The sequence below is a fragment of the Crocodylus porosus genome, unplaced genomic scaffold (assembly GCF_001723895.1).
Source record: "Crocodylus porosus isolate Cpor-Errol unplaced genomic scaffold, CroPor_comp1, whole genome shotgun sequence".
Lineage (NCBI taxonomy): Eukaryota > Metazoa > Chordata > Crocodylia > Crocodylidae > Crocodylus > Crocodylus porosus.
In genome coordinates this window covers 49,804,277-49,821,592 of record NW_017728943.1, presented here as the reverse complement: position 1 = coordinate 49,821,592, position 17,316 = coordinate 49,804,277, and the positions used below count along the sequence as shown (strand labels likewise).

The following is a 17,316-nucleotide window of genomic DNA, read 5'->3' as shown; positions in this document are numbered from 1 at the left end:
CCAAATACTTTCTTATGTAAAGTGCACATGGTTCATAGGAGCTATGCTGAGGAGTAAAATCCAGTTTTACTCTAGCTATCAAAAATGAATTCATAAAAGAACTCAATCAATACACTTTGGAAGTCATATAGTAAAAGTACGCTCCTGATGCATTTTGCAAAGCCTTTTTAACAGGTGCACAGGTTTGCTTTGGGCATTTGCCATAACATCCCAATGGGGTCTTCCCACTGCCTCAGCCTGAGAGTATTTCAACTGGACATTTTAACTCTGCATTACTTTAAGCTGAAAATGTTTTCACTTGGGGAGGCTGGGTGGTACAGTCCATTATTATCCAGTTCTTTATAAATATGAAACTCCCTCCTTGTATGAAATACTGTCAGGCAACTTTGCTCAAATTGCTTCACCAGCATAACAGAAGCTGGCAGATGCCAGAAGTACTGTGAACATGAGCTGAAGCTGATCCCATACTATGCTGCCTCTTTCTTCTCTAGTGAATCTTGGCATCAGCTAACAACAGATCCAGCCACTTGCTAATTTTTGGAGACTGCCTGCCATTCCTCCCCAAACAGATACAAATGTGCTCTTTCTTGCTACTGCTTTGGGAAAACACAAACAATATTTAATAATCTTCTTTTGCAACATCGTGACAGCCCTAGCCGTGGACAAGCATAGCTCCTGAACCTTCCAGATTGCCACCAAACTGCCAACCTGCTTAATCCTGTGCAAATCCACCTGCACAATGGAGAGAACAACAGTAATTGGAAAAGAATGTGCACTATACTCTGTGGAGTCAAAGTTTCCCTGAATCAATCCTCTATTCAGGGCCTGATCAAATTCAAATTTGAATAATTTTATACCAAGAAAAAATAAAACTGATGTAGACATATTCTGTGTTACAAGGTACAGCCTATGTACTTCCATACTGTTGTATGGTTCCATTTTGCCAGCAGCACATGCCTATGCTCACAGTGTATCAAGACACCAAAGGACAGACAAACTTTCTTCTGAGATATTTTTCACATGGAGGCCTCAGGTGTCTTACCCTTCTTATCCCTTGAGAAGGAATTATGAGGAATTCCTAACATAATCTTCTTGCTACTGTTTAACAGGAGAGGTTTTAAAAAGTGTGCTAAATTGTATCTATGTCCCAACTGTTTGATCAGTTTATTAGGGCTACAGTACTACGGGCATACTGGAATGACAGAAACCTGAGAAGCTAGGGGCAACAAGTTCGGCTATCTGAAGAAATCAAGTTACTAAATCTAAAGCCTTTGCTGCCTGAAAGAGTTGGTAGTAACCACAGAAACCACTCCTTACCACACTGCATCATTACAAGGACATGGCTGGCATAATCCAGAGATTTCTACATCCAAGTGTAACTGTTGGAAATCAGGTACAGAGAGGTCCTCGATTTGGGCATGAAATTTTTTTACGCAGCAGTACTTGACACAAAATTGTTCTGTATTTGAAAGAGGTGAAGCCAATTAGCTGACCCCAAAAGACTACCTTCAGAGTAGTTCTAAAATTCACAGCTGTAACCCCGGGCTGCTGGAAAGTTTCAAAGGACCTGCTGGGAGATGAAACCTCTTTGAGGCTTCTGACCTTATTGTTCTGAACAACCTTTCATCAGTTTCCTGAACGTAAAAGCAAATCATTGCACAGCCTGGAAAAGAATCCCATTCTTCAAAGCTGCGATGTGTTCAGCCACAGCTCAAACTGGGTTGGCTTACAGAAACTTGGCACATAGGTGGCTGTCACTTCAACTCCAGATTTCCAGCTTTTGTTTTAAAAACAAAATATAAAAAGACTGGTGCCTCTCTACATTAAGACTACCAACCCATTATATTACTAATGTGGCCTTAGAGGTCTTACTATAAGTTAAATTCAGGCTCACATTATGGGTCTGAAAGCAACTTACATATGAAAATTGAATATAAACAGATGTAGGCATGTCCATTATAACTGGATAAAATATGAACTCTCTCTATCAATCAGTTGACTCTGAAACCTAATTATAACATTATCTCACTGTTGATGCAAGCACAGAGAAATAATCATGACTGTATTACGAAAATCACCATTAATAATTATAATGGCATCTTATTTTAATGTTATGAGCAGGGTAAGGTTGGTTCCTAGGCAAACTTTGGGAGAGTATCATCATCCTCTTCTAGTGGTGATGCGTAGGTAGTACACGGGGGTGCATGTACACCCCCAGAGAACGCTGGTGCGCCCCCTGCTTAAGCAACAGGCAGAGGGAGGCAGCGGAAGCACTGGTGCCTGCCCTGCGAGTGCCTGCCTAGAGTGGATGAAGCACTGCAGCCACTTCTGGGAGTGCCGTGGCCGCTTCCCGGCCAGCGAGATTGGCTGCGGGGGGACTGCCCCCCCCCCCCAGTTACTGGCAGTGCACATGCCCCCCTGACTAAGGTGGCACCAGTCGCCCATATCCCCCGCAATTTCAACTCTTTGTTAATGAATAAAGTAAATAAAGCCTACCTTACAAACATTAGAAAGTAAACCATTCAATATACTGAGTGGTAGTCAACCAACCCACTACTTCCTATGAATTTCTCTCAAGGGATAAAATTAGAACTATTTTGGTATTGTAGCACTCAGGTCATCATGGAGACCTGGCTCTGTTGGCCAAGTATCCAGAGAGATTCATGAATTAGATATGACAATTTTTTTTAAATTTATGATGCTCATAACCTAAAATCAGATCACTGAACAACAGAGGAATGTTAGTCAATTTATTGTAGACGTCAAACATGCTATTGTTTCTATAAAAGAACTATACAAAGACCCTTGAACACACAGAGAACAATTTAATTTACTAGTGCATGCAGAGACACCTAGCTAAACTTTCTGACTGTCTTTAGCGGTTCTTCCAAAAAAAAAAAAATCCCTAGATTATTTGATAAAAATGTTATTCAACAATTTATAATACTAATGGTGTTCAGAAAAAAAAAGTTCAGAGGGTGTAATGTTCCCTTTAATATATCTGTTTTACTGGGTAACTAATTGTAAGGTTGCAGATGGAAAATGTAACTCTTCTCCTTAAATGCCTGTAAATAACTACAACTTCTTTCACTAGCTTTGATACTTCAGTGAAAGGAGAATGAATGTCCCAGGAGACTTGTAATTAAATACAGAGCTTGTCACCTTCACTTCTCAGGGTCAAATCTTGCTCAGTCTTGCAGGAAGTTGTTACTGGATGATAGCTGCTCAGTGTCCTACAGTAGCTGAATTATTAAGTGAATTGGATAGGTATTTTATTACTGAAAACCCCCCTGTCATCATTGGCACTAATTAGAAAACCTGTTGGTACCTTCATCAGAGGCCAAGCTATGGACAGCATGAAATACCCTCTCAGTCCCAGAGAAGTCTTCTACCATTTTAAGTCTGAGTTGTATTGACTGGGGTTTAAGCTGTCATATTTTTCTTCTTTCAGTGCTGTTCTAAAGAACTTCAGTCTCCAGAGTTTGCACCCTGACACCTCAAATACCCTCAGTGTAGTGTAGTCCACCCAAATAGATGATCTGACTTCATCAAAAGAATGATGTTATGATATCATTTTATTCAAGTTCTGTAACTGAAGCTTTTTTGCAAACGTCAGCTCTCTGTCTGATCCCGACCTCAAACAATCCCAACTAGAGCGAATGGTTGAATGTAGGTTCTAGGACTGATCTGTCAGTCCCTTACTTTTGCCTTCCCCAGCTCTAAAGATATTATGTCACAACAGCATTCTGTGCTGAACCCATCTATTTGGAGAGTGACAGGGACCACAAGACTGAGTGGCTAACATGCTAGATCTTCTACAGCCATCCTACCATTTCAGGGATGGGGTAGCTTGGATAATGAAATCAGATCAGCATCTTATATCATGGCTATGACTCAAAAATGCCCTGTAGGAATCAATGTTATTATACAAAGTATATATATTATTTTTATATGTCTATAATGTTAAATAGCATATAACAAATAGATTTAATTATATTTACAGATATATTAATTAGTATTTAATTATGTATATTTATGTAATAAATATATTTACCTTGGTTTACTGAACTCAGTCTCTAAGTGGTCCTGGGCATGACTGTGAACTGCATCTGACTAAAGGGCCTGGTGGCAACGTGGTGGGGCTACTCATGGTGGGGTAGCTTCTATAAAATACCACAATGTTGCAACTTCTAGAGTAAGGTGAATATAGGGCACCTCAAAACCCTAGCCCCCATTGCCTTATGTATCCTGCTTCATTCAGAAAGGCTAAGGGACATCACCCTGACGGAAACATGCCCCAGCTGAGGCATTAGAAAGTCAGCAGAAGTTCTTATCTGTTGCTCTCTGGCACAAGCTACAAACATTGAAGCACTAAATGTTGGGACTCAGTCTGGCCTTTGGATTCTGTCTCAATGGTTTAAAGGGGGAAGCCGGGGAGACGCAGGGGGGGTCCCCCGCGCACTTGGTGACAATCCCAAAAGTGGACCAGAAGTACTTCTGAGTCTGCCACCGAGCATGTAAGGACCACCCCCGCACTCCTGTGGGACGCTCCATCTGTCCCATCATTGCAGCGTTCATGAGCGTCACCTGGTACTTCGAGGTATGTAGAAAAATGTTAAGGCTGTATCTATGGCCAATTGCTGATTTTTGAATCAGCATTGAATCTTCAGATTTAGATTCAGCTAAATCAAATCCGGAACAGTGATCTGAATCAAACCACTGTTCCTGATTTGGGCTGAATCCAAATTGAATACGGCCCGTTTGGCACACCTCTACTGACCAGACCTTTTATGCATACACCATGATCAAGAGGATTGTAGTTGCATACTACTAATCCCTGCAGCTCTCAGGGCTATGTCCAAGGAGAGTCAAGACAGAAAATTTTAAGAATGCATCATAACTTACTACCTAAAAGTGAAATCACATTGCAAGGCCTACAATGTCCTTTCTACCTTTTAATTTCTATCTCAAAGCAACCATTATTAGTAGGAAAAACAGTCCATGGTCACACAAAAGACTGTATAACAGGTGGCTGATACTGCCCCTGTCTTAACTACCATCTACTTCATGAAAAATCCCAAACATTAAACAAACAAGGATAAAAAGGCCAAGTGAAAACCACTGAATTACTGGACTAAGTATCAGCATACAATTATATATAAGAACTAGGAACCTCCATAAATTGCACCGGAAGTAAACCTCACAGCATTTTGTTGCTTGTTCCCACTGCCCGATTGACAGAGGGGCCCTGCCAGTCTGGACATTTGCTGCTGATTGACTAGGAAGTGAAAACTATGGTTTTTACTGTGCTGCGGTTTTCAGTTCCCTGCTGATCAGCAGCAAACAGCATGACTGGCAGGACCCCTCCGCCCATCAGGGCCGGGGGTGGGGGTGGGGCAAGCAGCAAAATGAAAACCATTAAAGAAGCCACTGTGGGAAGGGGGGAGTGGGCACTTCTGGCATGATTTACAGAGATCCCTAATAAGAAAATTTCAGCTGAAATACCTTTAATCCCCCAGTACCTGGGAGATGACAAAAGAGCCATCAAACCTCCATTTCATGGGTTCTAACACTGCATTAAAAAAAAAAATGATTAGGCCATGAACTATGACACCCAGAACAATTTTCCCTGATTATTAAGTTAGTTTGCATTCATGATGGCATTTGATAAATAGCAATCATGTTTCTGGGTTATGACTGGCCTGATCCTGGGGAAAAGTTGATAGTAAGAGGGAGCATTGACTGTCAACTTGTTTTGTTTCCTTCTACTAGGAAACAGCTATTTTCATGCATGACTCCGCATATTCTGGTTTTTAATAAAAAACTACAGAACATAATGAAACATCTAGGTTAAGCCTGACTTCAGGAAAAAGTGTGTATGGATCATTTCAACAGTGCTACAAACAACAAGCAAAATTCTATCCTAACTGCTACTTTGTGAATTTCTTCATTTCTAAAATACCCTTGCTGTAATAGAGTGACCATCAACAGGTATTCAAGTTTTACTATGCCCTGCTTGGGTGCTGAGTAAAAATGCTAAATTATGAAACTTCAGGTTATTGTCAACATACTAATGAAGAAGTTGTAATTAGATTAACATGTAGGCAACAGCACAGTTTCAACACTGAATTAGAGTCAGGAAGTATACTTCAGAATCCCAATCATTTGTTTCCGTGGGCATTCTCAGGAAGGAAGTCATGGTAAAAGAGGTGCAGACACCAATCTGTATGCAAATTAAAACAGGACATGTATTTATTAACCTGCTGGTAGCATTGACTGTGCTTTATCTGGGTATCAATGGAGCTAAGTAAATACCTTTTCACCTGGGCTTTCTACAGTATATCAAAAGCACAAGAAGATGACACCTGCTCTCCATGTCTACCATTGTCTAGAAAAACAAATGAAATTGTTCAAAAATGTCTTAGAGAACAAATTTTTATTTTCATAGTTATTATTTATTATTTCTACTTGTATGGTAGAGCTGACCAAAGTTCCATTTGGGTTCAGGGCATAGCTCTTCTTGCTGTTGGACAAACACATAAGTAAACATGGTGCCTGTCCTAAAGAGCTGTTTAATGAACGTAAGTTTGTCCAAAAGTGGTATCAATTCTGGGATTCCAAAATGCTATTTTCCAACAGTTGCAGCCTTTTTTTTTTTTTTTTTATATGAAACCATAGTATCAATTTTTGTTGGATAATTTGAAAGTTAATTTATGTAGCTATTAATAAGCACGTTTAAAATCTTTGCTTAAAAATCAACACATTTTAATCTGAGATCGTTGCTTCCCGTTATATTTTTAGAACAGTTTCCCAGGTAATTTTCAGTTGCCTTATTACTGGCTATAAGTAAGATATAGAAGATACCTTTAATCTCTGAAAACCTTTGGAAACTTGTCTATAAAAGGAATAGCATGAGGTCTTCTACAGAAGTCGAGTCAGTTTCAGCACAATGCAAGGAAGCAGCAAGGGTCATGGATCAGCTGCCAAAGCTCATCAAATTGAAACTTTTGTAAACTGCAAAAATGATTGCACTCTCTTCAATAAGGGTAATCTTTTACTGGTTGAGATAGCTTGTCTCTGTTTCATTTGGAGCAGGTATTATGAAGAAGCTTGGACACAGGCAGGATTTGTCCCTGCTGACAATGACACATTTTTCTTTAGGAGTAAGCTGGCCACCTCAGTCATCTGGCTCAGATTTCTAGAATATAAAAACCAGACAAACTGACAGATACATTTTGATAGGGTAAGAAGTTACTATTTTCTTCCTATCTCTCCGTTGTGCAAAACAATGAGAACTGAATGTCAGTCTTTATCCTTTTTGGCTCAGGCATCATCATCAGTAACCCTGAGGTGTATTATGCAGTGGTGTCCTTATAACCTTTTCAGATGTCACTGTTACTGTCACATTCATGCTATTCCTTTTTTAACTCCTTGCAGGAAGAACAGGGAATCTTGTGGTGATATTATTTAGCAGCACAAACAAAAGCTCTGAAGTTTTTAAGGGTAACAGTTGTCAATGTAGATTAAGGAACAACTAAGATGTATGTTTTTATATGTCTCCAGGTAAGATTCTGCAGTGAAAATGTAGTAATTATGATAATAAAGTACAAGCAGGTAAAAAGAAATCCAGTTCATTATCCCTTAGCCATTTCATTCTCCCTGACCCTGCAGGAAGCTTTGTTGTGGAAATTAGCAAAAATGTTATTTCCAAAAACTTGAAAATAACACTGGGAAGGATTTGTAGCATAAAAATGAATTCCCTTTCTGACAATCAATGGACAATAAAGCCATAATCCAACACCCACTGAGGTCAACAAGAGTACTCATTAAGTACTCTGGCACTGGCACAATCTGAACTAAAGTCTTATTGGGGAAGTTTTATTGGTAAATCTTAGAATCAGGCCTGAACTATTCTGGTCCAGCCATAGGTGCTGAATGGTAAAGAAAAGAAAGAAAACTAATGAATGCCATAAATCTATACTGAAATCAGTAAGTGGCATTCACATGGGATTCACAGATACAGTTTTAACTGAATGCCCTAGGCTGTTCAGGCTGTTTAGTACAGATGGTCATCTCCTATGAAATCAGGACTTAAATTCTCAGCTTGGATTTAGAATTAGAATTTAGGGTACTCTCAAGAAGCATAAAATGATATCAGGAGATATCTCTTTCTTTCGTGGTTAGGCCTCACAATGACAAGAATCTTTTTGAGGCCCCAAAGAAGGAAGATTTGGTCAAGGAAGGCATCAATATGATATCTTATCTGAGAGAAGTATCTTAATCAGAAAGCAAACTGAGGCTTTGTGCGCTTTCAGGGAAATATGTTTTGATCTCTTCACCTGAAATACAATTGACGTTTGCTCTCTAATGGGCATGTCTACACGTTACCCTATGGCAGGGGTTTTCAACCATTTTGGATCAGTGTGCTTCCGGCTGCTGGATGTGGAGCAGTGGTGAGTGCTGCCTGTGAGCTTCTCCCGCCCCCTGCGTCCAGGCGGGCAGTGCCTACACAGCAGCACAGGATGGTGTGTGGCAACACTTTGTGCTCGCCCACCTGCCTGCAGGTACCCCCTACAGCCTTCTCAAGCACTCCTGGGGGTTCGCATACCCCCAGCTGACAACCCCTGCCGCATGGCAATGTTGTCACTGTGCCCTGCTTTAGGGCCAAAAGGAAGTACTAAAGCAGGACATAGTAACTGCTTGCACTGGACCATACATGTGGTGCACAGTTATTTTTAGCAGCTACTTTGCTGTACCAGCACTCTGTATTGGGGGAGCGTGCTGCTACAGTGAAGTAGCTGCTGGTCACATGTAGATACCCATGGATGCTATGTTGCCATAGCATGTTGCAACAGTGATGCAGCATCATGTGTAGATGTGCCCTACTAGAATCATTTCCCCTGTTCTGACTTTTGTGCAATATTCAAGTTTAAGACTTGCACTTTTATATCACTATGTAATAAGTAAAAGCTGTAGCTGTTAACTCTTGTAATAAATTACTGTACAGGGGATAAATTACTGGGATACAGAGAAGAAATAAGTTGCAAATATGCATTACTCTTAATGACCACATGGCTACTTCTTTGTTTCATGCCGTAGAATAAATCAAGTATTAGAATGGATTTTTAATCAATATTATTATTTTCTTCCTTTCTTTTATGACTTAAGTTAATGGACGCATTTTTTAAAACATTCCTAATAACTCTTTGGTCACATAACAAGACAAAACAGGTCATCTTCAAAGCCCCCTTTTTTGATATGTGTAAACATGTCTCAAACTTCGATGGATTTCCAAAGCCTCTACCAGGTATTGTATAGATACTCTGACACATTCTACTGCTGTCTTTTTGTCAAAGCACTTACTCTAGAACCTTACTTGTGAACTTATTTTATCTTCACTAGTCAAAAGCTAATTTAAGCTTAAAGTTTGGAGTATCATATAAACCGATAAAAGATTAACAAAAATGTGAAAACCCAGGGTTAGAATGTATTGTCTTCAGAATTTATTTTTTTAATAGTAATATGACTTCATTGATATAGAAATGCCATTCAAATGATCCACAGCCTTTCAAATCTTCACTAGTAAAATGGTCAACGAGAAAAAAGTAGATAGGAAAGAAAATTGAGGGAAATTACAAGGAATAGAACAATCATTTTGGAAACTTTTCTGAGATAGAAAGAATACTTTCAATCACTACTTCATAGAATTTAGTTTTTATTAGTTTGCAGGCATATCACAACTGATTTAGAAAACCACAAACCAATAACATTATTGTAACCAGGAAATGCAATTTACTTTGGTCTAAGATGCATGACTTACTATATTTATTTCTGGATCAGTGTCAAAATTAGACAGTAGCTATTCTAAAGGTCCGATATCTTACAAATCATTAGGGCTAGAAATAAATGCTTTATACAGTTTTATACTGCCTGAAAGCCCCCCAACTTTCCATTGGCAAGTATACATTTGGTTCATGAGCTGGAACTTAAAATGAATCAGTTTGGGGAAATTACATCTTGCTCATTTTCCACTTCAGTTCTGATGTGCTTTTAGCAACAATCACTGGACTGGTAGATTTAGAAATCAATTAATATGCCCCTTCAGTGCTTCAAGTTAATGCTTAATTTAGACATCTGTGAGGTAGGAAATGTAGAGTTCTACTAAACACTGGGGTGCTTCAGGAAGTAGAAAAGATGAGTTTTTATTTCTTCTAACCCTGAATGGATTTGACCTCTCATCTCTTGATTTCCAGGAGACTATTCTAACCACCAGGCTATAAAACAGACTAAGTGAGGGCATTCTTCATTCCTTCAGTTGAAGCTGGGTCTTTGAGCAGCCAAGAGCACAAGAGTCATGAGCCAGAAGAAAAGCAAGCAACAAGGAACATTCCTCCATATCCCAGGCATGGCAGCACACCTTTGGAAGGAGGGAGTCTAGGTTTTAATCCCTAGTACCAGGGCTCTTTAGGCATTAGACAGTCAGTTGTTAAAAAACAGGCTTATTCTGGAACAAGGACTAGAGTCTAGGACTATTGCAGTCTTGGCTGCCCAGTGCCCTACCTTCAACAGGAGACATGGGGCACCTATGTGATCAAACTGGTTCACTTCAGAGAAAACTGAATACCTTCTGAGCATATGGGGTGTGCAAAGTGGGCAGTATTCAATTTGGATTTGGACTGGGCCCGATTCAGGGGACAGTGATTTGATTCACTGATTCAGATCACTGCCCTGATTCGATTTGGCTGAATCTGAATATTCGATTCTGATTCAGAGAATCAGTGATTCGGCCATAGGCGCAGCTTTATATGTTTTTTCTACATACCTTGAGGTACCAGGCACGGCTCGTGAATGCTGAGATGGTGGGGCAAATGGACCGTCCCACAGGAGTGCGGAGCGGGGTCCCTGGACACATAGTGGCAGACCCTCCATAGGCCTCCCCAGCTCAGTGATTGGCCACAGAGGGACCCCAGGTGCCTGCTCCAGACCCAGGAGGCACCAGTCGCAGAGCCAGGAGGTGGGACGGGTGTTCCCCATATACTCTGCGGCAGACTTGGAAGTGGACTGGAAGTACTTATGGTCCACTTCTGGGTCCACTGCCAAGCACGTGGGGAACCCTCCCACACTCCCACAGGACTCTCCATCTGCCCCACCATCTCAGTGTTCATGAGCTGCTCCTGGTACCTCGAGGTATGTAGAAAAAACATATAATGCTATGTTTAAGGCCAAATCATCAAGCCTCTCTGAACAGAATCAGTGACCAAAGCTTTGCACAGCCCGACTGAGCATGCCTAGAGGCTAGAGTGTAGGTGCCTGTGACACACTGCAGTACAAAATGTAAGTACTGCCTGAATGTAGGTACCTACTGAGTTTTGTGGCTTTTGAAGCAAGCCAAAATTGTATTGCTCATTGCGGCTCGGGTACCTATATGCCACATAAGTCCTATCTGGCTATCTCCTAGACATAGACCAAACTGTGTCTGGTCCCTACAGCTGGTTTTCCACATCCCATAGTGTCACTAGAGCAGGCAAAGATTTCAATCAAGACATATTCAGTTAAAAATACAGATTTGACATTTTTAATAAAACTCAATTTTGAGATTCAAATCATTTAATCTTTAAATATTTCTATTTCCATTTCAAATATTTGTAATTTAAAAATTAAAATAGTAAAATAGTTTGCCACTGAAACAAAATGTTTGTTTTGACAAAATCAATACGCAACATTTCAGTTTGAAAGAAGGGTTTTGCTTGAGACAGAATTATTTTTTATCTTTTCATTTCCTGATAAAAATATCAAAGAATTTCATGTTTGGTTCCCCTTGTTTTTTTCAGAATTGCTAGTGAATGAAGATAGCTTGTTTTTCCATCTCCAGTTAAAACTATCAAGCTGTACAGTCATTCTCTGCCTCTATTTTTCAGTATCCTATTTGAGCTGTTGCATGCTGTATAAGTAATCTAATATTCATTGGAATGGAGACTTGAATCTGACTGTTCTAGCTTCTAGTTAAATGCTATAGGCTCAGGACTATACACACATTCTGTCTTTGCATCCCAATGACTGTAAGGTGGAACACAAGAGATTGAGAAAGACTGAGAAGAAAAAAAAACTCACTCAGACCTTAGAACAGCCAATGCTATGGTAGGTAAGCCACTCACCTGGAGTCAAATCTCTCTCTCTCATATCCTATGAGAGTATCCTAATCACCAGATGATGAATCACTCAGAGGCACTGATCTCTCTTCTAAAGGCCTAAGGTTGATCCTAATGCAGAATGGGAGCAATTTCTGAAATCTCAAAACTATTCCTGAGACAGGAAAACTATTTTCACACCCAGCTCTAATCAGAATGACACAATTTGAAAAGCTATTAAGTCTCATTGTGTGAGAATAAGAACGAGAAATAATCTAACATGCCTGGCTTCAGGAAGAGGACCCTCTTCCAACCAATATCAAATCAAAAGAAATAAATTTCTATTCCTTCTCTTACCGAAAAAAAGCTTAGTTTCAGATATTCAAGATTCAAGGAATATAGTTATAACTATCAATAGGAATTTCCGGAAGCTTTAAATAACTGTTATGAAGACTTACGGAATCTTTTTACTGTTTGGATTATTTTTATAACATTGAAAAAATAATTTCTCAAAAAGTAAATCCAGTGGGTAGAAGCACTTGCCATCTAAGTACCAGTACCCTCATTGTATTCAGTGTAAAACTCTGAATGCAGGTTCCGACTGCATATAGCTGGGTACACAAGCAGGAATAGAGGTGACCAGAAACATTTCCTCTGGATTTTCATGCAGAGACAAAGCATAACCCTATTGGAGAGCTAGGCAATGTCCCCTGCTAGTAAAGTTTTGATAGATGAGCTTCCTCCCCACTCTAAACAGCCTACCTCTCCTAAAAAAATTAGTCAGCCACATGGAGAAGAAAATAAACTGCCCCCATTTCAAGGGTTGTGGAGATGCTGAAACAGCATATGGTTCCCAGAAGGAATTCTGGATGAGTCACTGAGAATTTCTCATGGGACTTCTGCTGCTTCTCATTCATAGCCAAAGCCTCTGACTGCAAGTTTAGCTCAAGCCCCTATCCCAGAAGCATAATGGGATGCCTGAAAGCCCTGGGAGGCAGCAATGCACAGACAGGACAATATTGCTGGTTGCACTGCTGAGAGCAGAGCAGCAGCCTGTCCAGCAAGGCAGCTACTTGTATTACTTTACCTCCCAACCTCCTACCCACCTTTACTCATTCCCAGCTGAAAAATCATGATGGAAATCTATTTATTAACTTTAGAGTTAAAAATAAAACAACTCACCTAATGGCTGTGTCAGACAAGTATATGGTGCTCCTGCTATTGCAACAAAACATGCAACTGAGACTTCGCTACAGACCGCCTGTCTGAGCATGCAAAGTAATATGAAGTGGGGGAAAAAGAAAACATTTCAGGGGTCAGTTTTGCTATCAACAGATCAGCCAGTACGTGGAAAATGATTACTTCAGGCCGTTCTTACGATTTAGCACAGATACGAATATGATGAAGTGGTTTTCCCTTCCATTACACATTTCATAGAGCCAGTTAATTTTTTATGCAATTGAAATTCAACCAAAAACATTCAACAACACTTTTTAAAAAAAGCATTCACAAACAATATTTACTATTTACCAACCAGGTGTAATACTTCACATTACATTAATTCCTTGGACAAGATTTTGCCTGAAGTTTTCTTTATCTGTTTTTTCTGACCATTCCTCTACACCAAGACTATACTCATGGATAGTGATAACCCTGTAAAGCTTTCACTGACTTCAGTGAAGGCAGAATTTTACTCAACATACCTAAGAGGCATGCATGATACAATGGAATCAGAACTCCTGGGAGAGTTGGTATATTTTATTAGACCAACTAGATATCAAAAAGATATCAACTCTACCACGAGTTCTGATTCCACCAATACAGCTACAGCCTGGACACTTGATCCATGATACAATGAAATTAATGGATGCTGAGTTGGAAGATACTGTAGAATATACCACTGAGGACAGAGGAACACACACAGGCACACAGGGGATAGAACTACTCATGGTCAGAATATTATAAAATATGATTGGGTGAAAGAAACTAATTCTAATACCCAGTAGTCTGGGTATTCACAGGTGAGGTGGGAGGCCCAGGTTCAAATCTCTGCTGAATTAGTAATACTTTTTTATACCATATGGAACACTGCATGAGGAGAACCTGATACCCATACTGGAGCACCCAACAGCCTAGCAGTCAGGCATCTTGCTTGAGACACAGAAAAATGGCACAGCAGAGCCTTCAAACTAGGTCTCCTGAATACTTATTTAAGCACTAGGCTCCTGATTCCTTATCTGAGACTTGCTCTTTGCTTTGTTTTCTGGATGTGGAAGTAGGAAGAAGAAAGGGTTTGATTTCATCCTGATGCTAAAGTGGAAAAAAAAAAATCACCACTTGAAGTTTCATGGGACAAGAAAGCCTATTTAAGCTTTATTTAAGAGGAGCCCTTGAAAACTTTCGCCATCATACTGTCCCTATGAAAACGTGCATAAGGTTTTAAGCTTTGGACTGGTACCAGGAAGATTTGAAGAAAACGAATAATGAGTGAATAAAGTGACCCATGATCCATGATCAGAAAGTAATCAGAGACCAGATTTGCTTCTGTAGTAATTCTACTGATGCCAACTGCATTAGACTAGAGAGAAATTTGGCCTCTTGTGTATTTCTTGCTAAACTAGTGGAGAAGGAGAATATGATATCATCAGTTATGATCAACAGGATGAAATTAACAAACAAAAAAGTGAAACAAGTATCAGGAACATTTTTATAATACTCAGCTAAGGAGCAGTGTCTAAACTGAAATGCTGGGAAGGCCACAACTTCTAACACCCACCCAAAAAGACTGTAGGGCAGGGGCTCAGTAACCTACAGCCCAGCCTGCAGGTCAGATCCAGCTCAAAAAATCAGCAGTCCACTCCAACCATGGAGGCAGGGGAGGTCTCCCCAGGGTCTTATTGCTGGCTGTTTTCAGTTAGAAATCTCTCTGCTGCATCAGCAGTGACATCTCCAGGGTCCTAGCGCCTGCCTTTTAAAATCTATTCCCTTCACAAGCATCTGCTGATTACTGGGGGAGTGCAGGCAGTGCAGTCCTGAGTGGGGGTGGGGTTGGGGTTGGGGGAGGGCAGGTTGCAAGTAGTGGACCACAGTGGCAAAAGGTTGCCAATCCCTGTTGTAGGGAACACTCTTCCCTGGAACAAGACCTTTTAACCGATCTTTTCCTATTCTAATCCTTACCAGTTAAATTTTCCTTCCAATTGCACTTGAACACCATCATAATGATTTTGATTTTAGTCAAATCATCATTGGTATATCAACACTAATCATTAGTATAGCCGCTAATTTGAAATCATTTATTGCATGTTTTGCATTTGTTTATTTATGTTATTTCGGATGTTCTTCTTTTTCGTGCTAAATGCACATAACTTTTCTTTTGAAACAAAGAATTTTCTGTGTCTACTGTATACTATCCCACAGCAAAACCATTCTGAAAATTATTAACTTTTCATACCAACTCAAATGCACAAGGTCAAAAATGAGGGAAAAACAAAAACTGAATGTCCTCCCTGGCTGTGACTAGGATTTCTGGCTTAATCAGCATTATTCAAAGTCCTGAAGCATAGTTAAGTTTTTAAACATTGTCCTTAGGCTGTTTGTCTTTTCCAAATTCCTGTATTATACTGATTCCTGACTTAAAGGTATAGTTGCTCATCTACTTCATCTTCTCAGGTATATACTAACTTTGACTGGTTAATGCACTACTTTAAATTCACAAGTACATCAAGAAGTAGAAAGCAGGGAGTATTAATTCTGGGTTTTTTTCACCATTTAGTGTCAAGGTTTTAGATACAAAAACTCTATATAGCAAAGTGCTTCAGCATATAATCTACATCAAGATATCTATGCTTCTTTGTTTTTAGAAGCATTTGAGTAAAACTTTCCCAGTGCCAGTTTATAACCATTTTTAAAATAAATTGTTCAGACTGACAGATGATTTTTTGGGGATTTTCATAACTCTAGCATTCCTTCTACCAAGCAAATGGAAACACCGCTGAAATGTATAAGTTATCTGGATAGATCTCTCCACAGTATAGTTACAATTTAGGCAGATTTAATGGACAATTCCTCAGGTTGCCCTGGCAATTACTTATGTACTGACCTGGAGGAATCATTATTAGGGAGTTGAGAGGCAATTCAATTTCCATGCTGGCTCAACCCTAAGCTTCTTTTAAGCAAAGGCTGTCAGCTGTTTCAAATTATGTATGATGCCTAGCTGATGCAGAAGACTATTAGGGAGTTTGAGCTGGGAATGGCAAATTCATATTACCAAGTTTACAAACTCAACTTGAACTGTGGTCTCATACGTCAAAAGGCCACAGCTCTTGGAAGTGAGGTAATGCAAAGATTACAGAAATTATTATTCATCTCAGACAAGATGAGAAAAGAAAACAAGGTTAGAGTTAACAATGAACGATTAAATAAAAATTATAGTATAAATGAGCATTTTAATATGTGTAAATGTGTATGCGAAAGAAAGGACAGAAAAAATGTTTAAGGAAATCCAGTTACTCAGTTTGTGAGATTTACAGTGTAAGACGTATGCCAAAACTGGTGTTTCCATTCAATCACATCACTACTATCTACAAGATTAAGAAAGTTGAGAGACAATACACTACATAACATTTTCATAAACATATCATGACAAAAAATGCAAAACTTCATTTAGGACACTGACTCGGGACATTTCTTTTTTCTAACTATATTCTCTACTAATTGGAAAGAAAACAAGTTTTCAAGAGATGCTTTATCCTTTTACTATCTGTGTAATAATAAGAAAATATACTCGCACAGAGGTTGCTATTTCCTTTTTTTAAAAGCCCCTATGCCACTCCTATCCACTCTACTCCTCCCTCATCTATTGTCTTTACTCACTACAGATACAATTCTCCCATCTGGTAACAGCCCTGATTTTGCTAATTCCCATGGTGCATGTAGGCTCTATAGTGCCAAGTTATATTCACTCTTGTTGTGGAATACATGGACCGACCAGGGAACACATTATTCCCCAAAGGAGCTCTGTGTTTGCACGCACACACACGCACACACATGCATGCATGCACACATATGCACGCACACACACACAAACCCCCGCCCCGTATTGCTTGTTTACAAGTATTATGGCAACCTTATTATCAATGTTATTTTAAAGCAGATGTCTTTGAGGCTTGTTAATAAAAAAAATCTTTCC

General features: G+C 39.6%; 1 protein-coding gene across 28 annotated transcripts in view; it reads right to left on the bottom strand.

Moving 5' to 3' along the window:
* NRXN1 (neurexin 1) overlaps positions 1–17,316 on the bottom strand; it is a 1,194,206-nt gene that overhangs the window by 69,298 nt on the left and 1,107,592 nt on the right. The gene's annotated exons all lie outside the window — the stretch shown is intronic.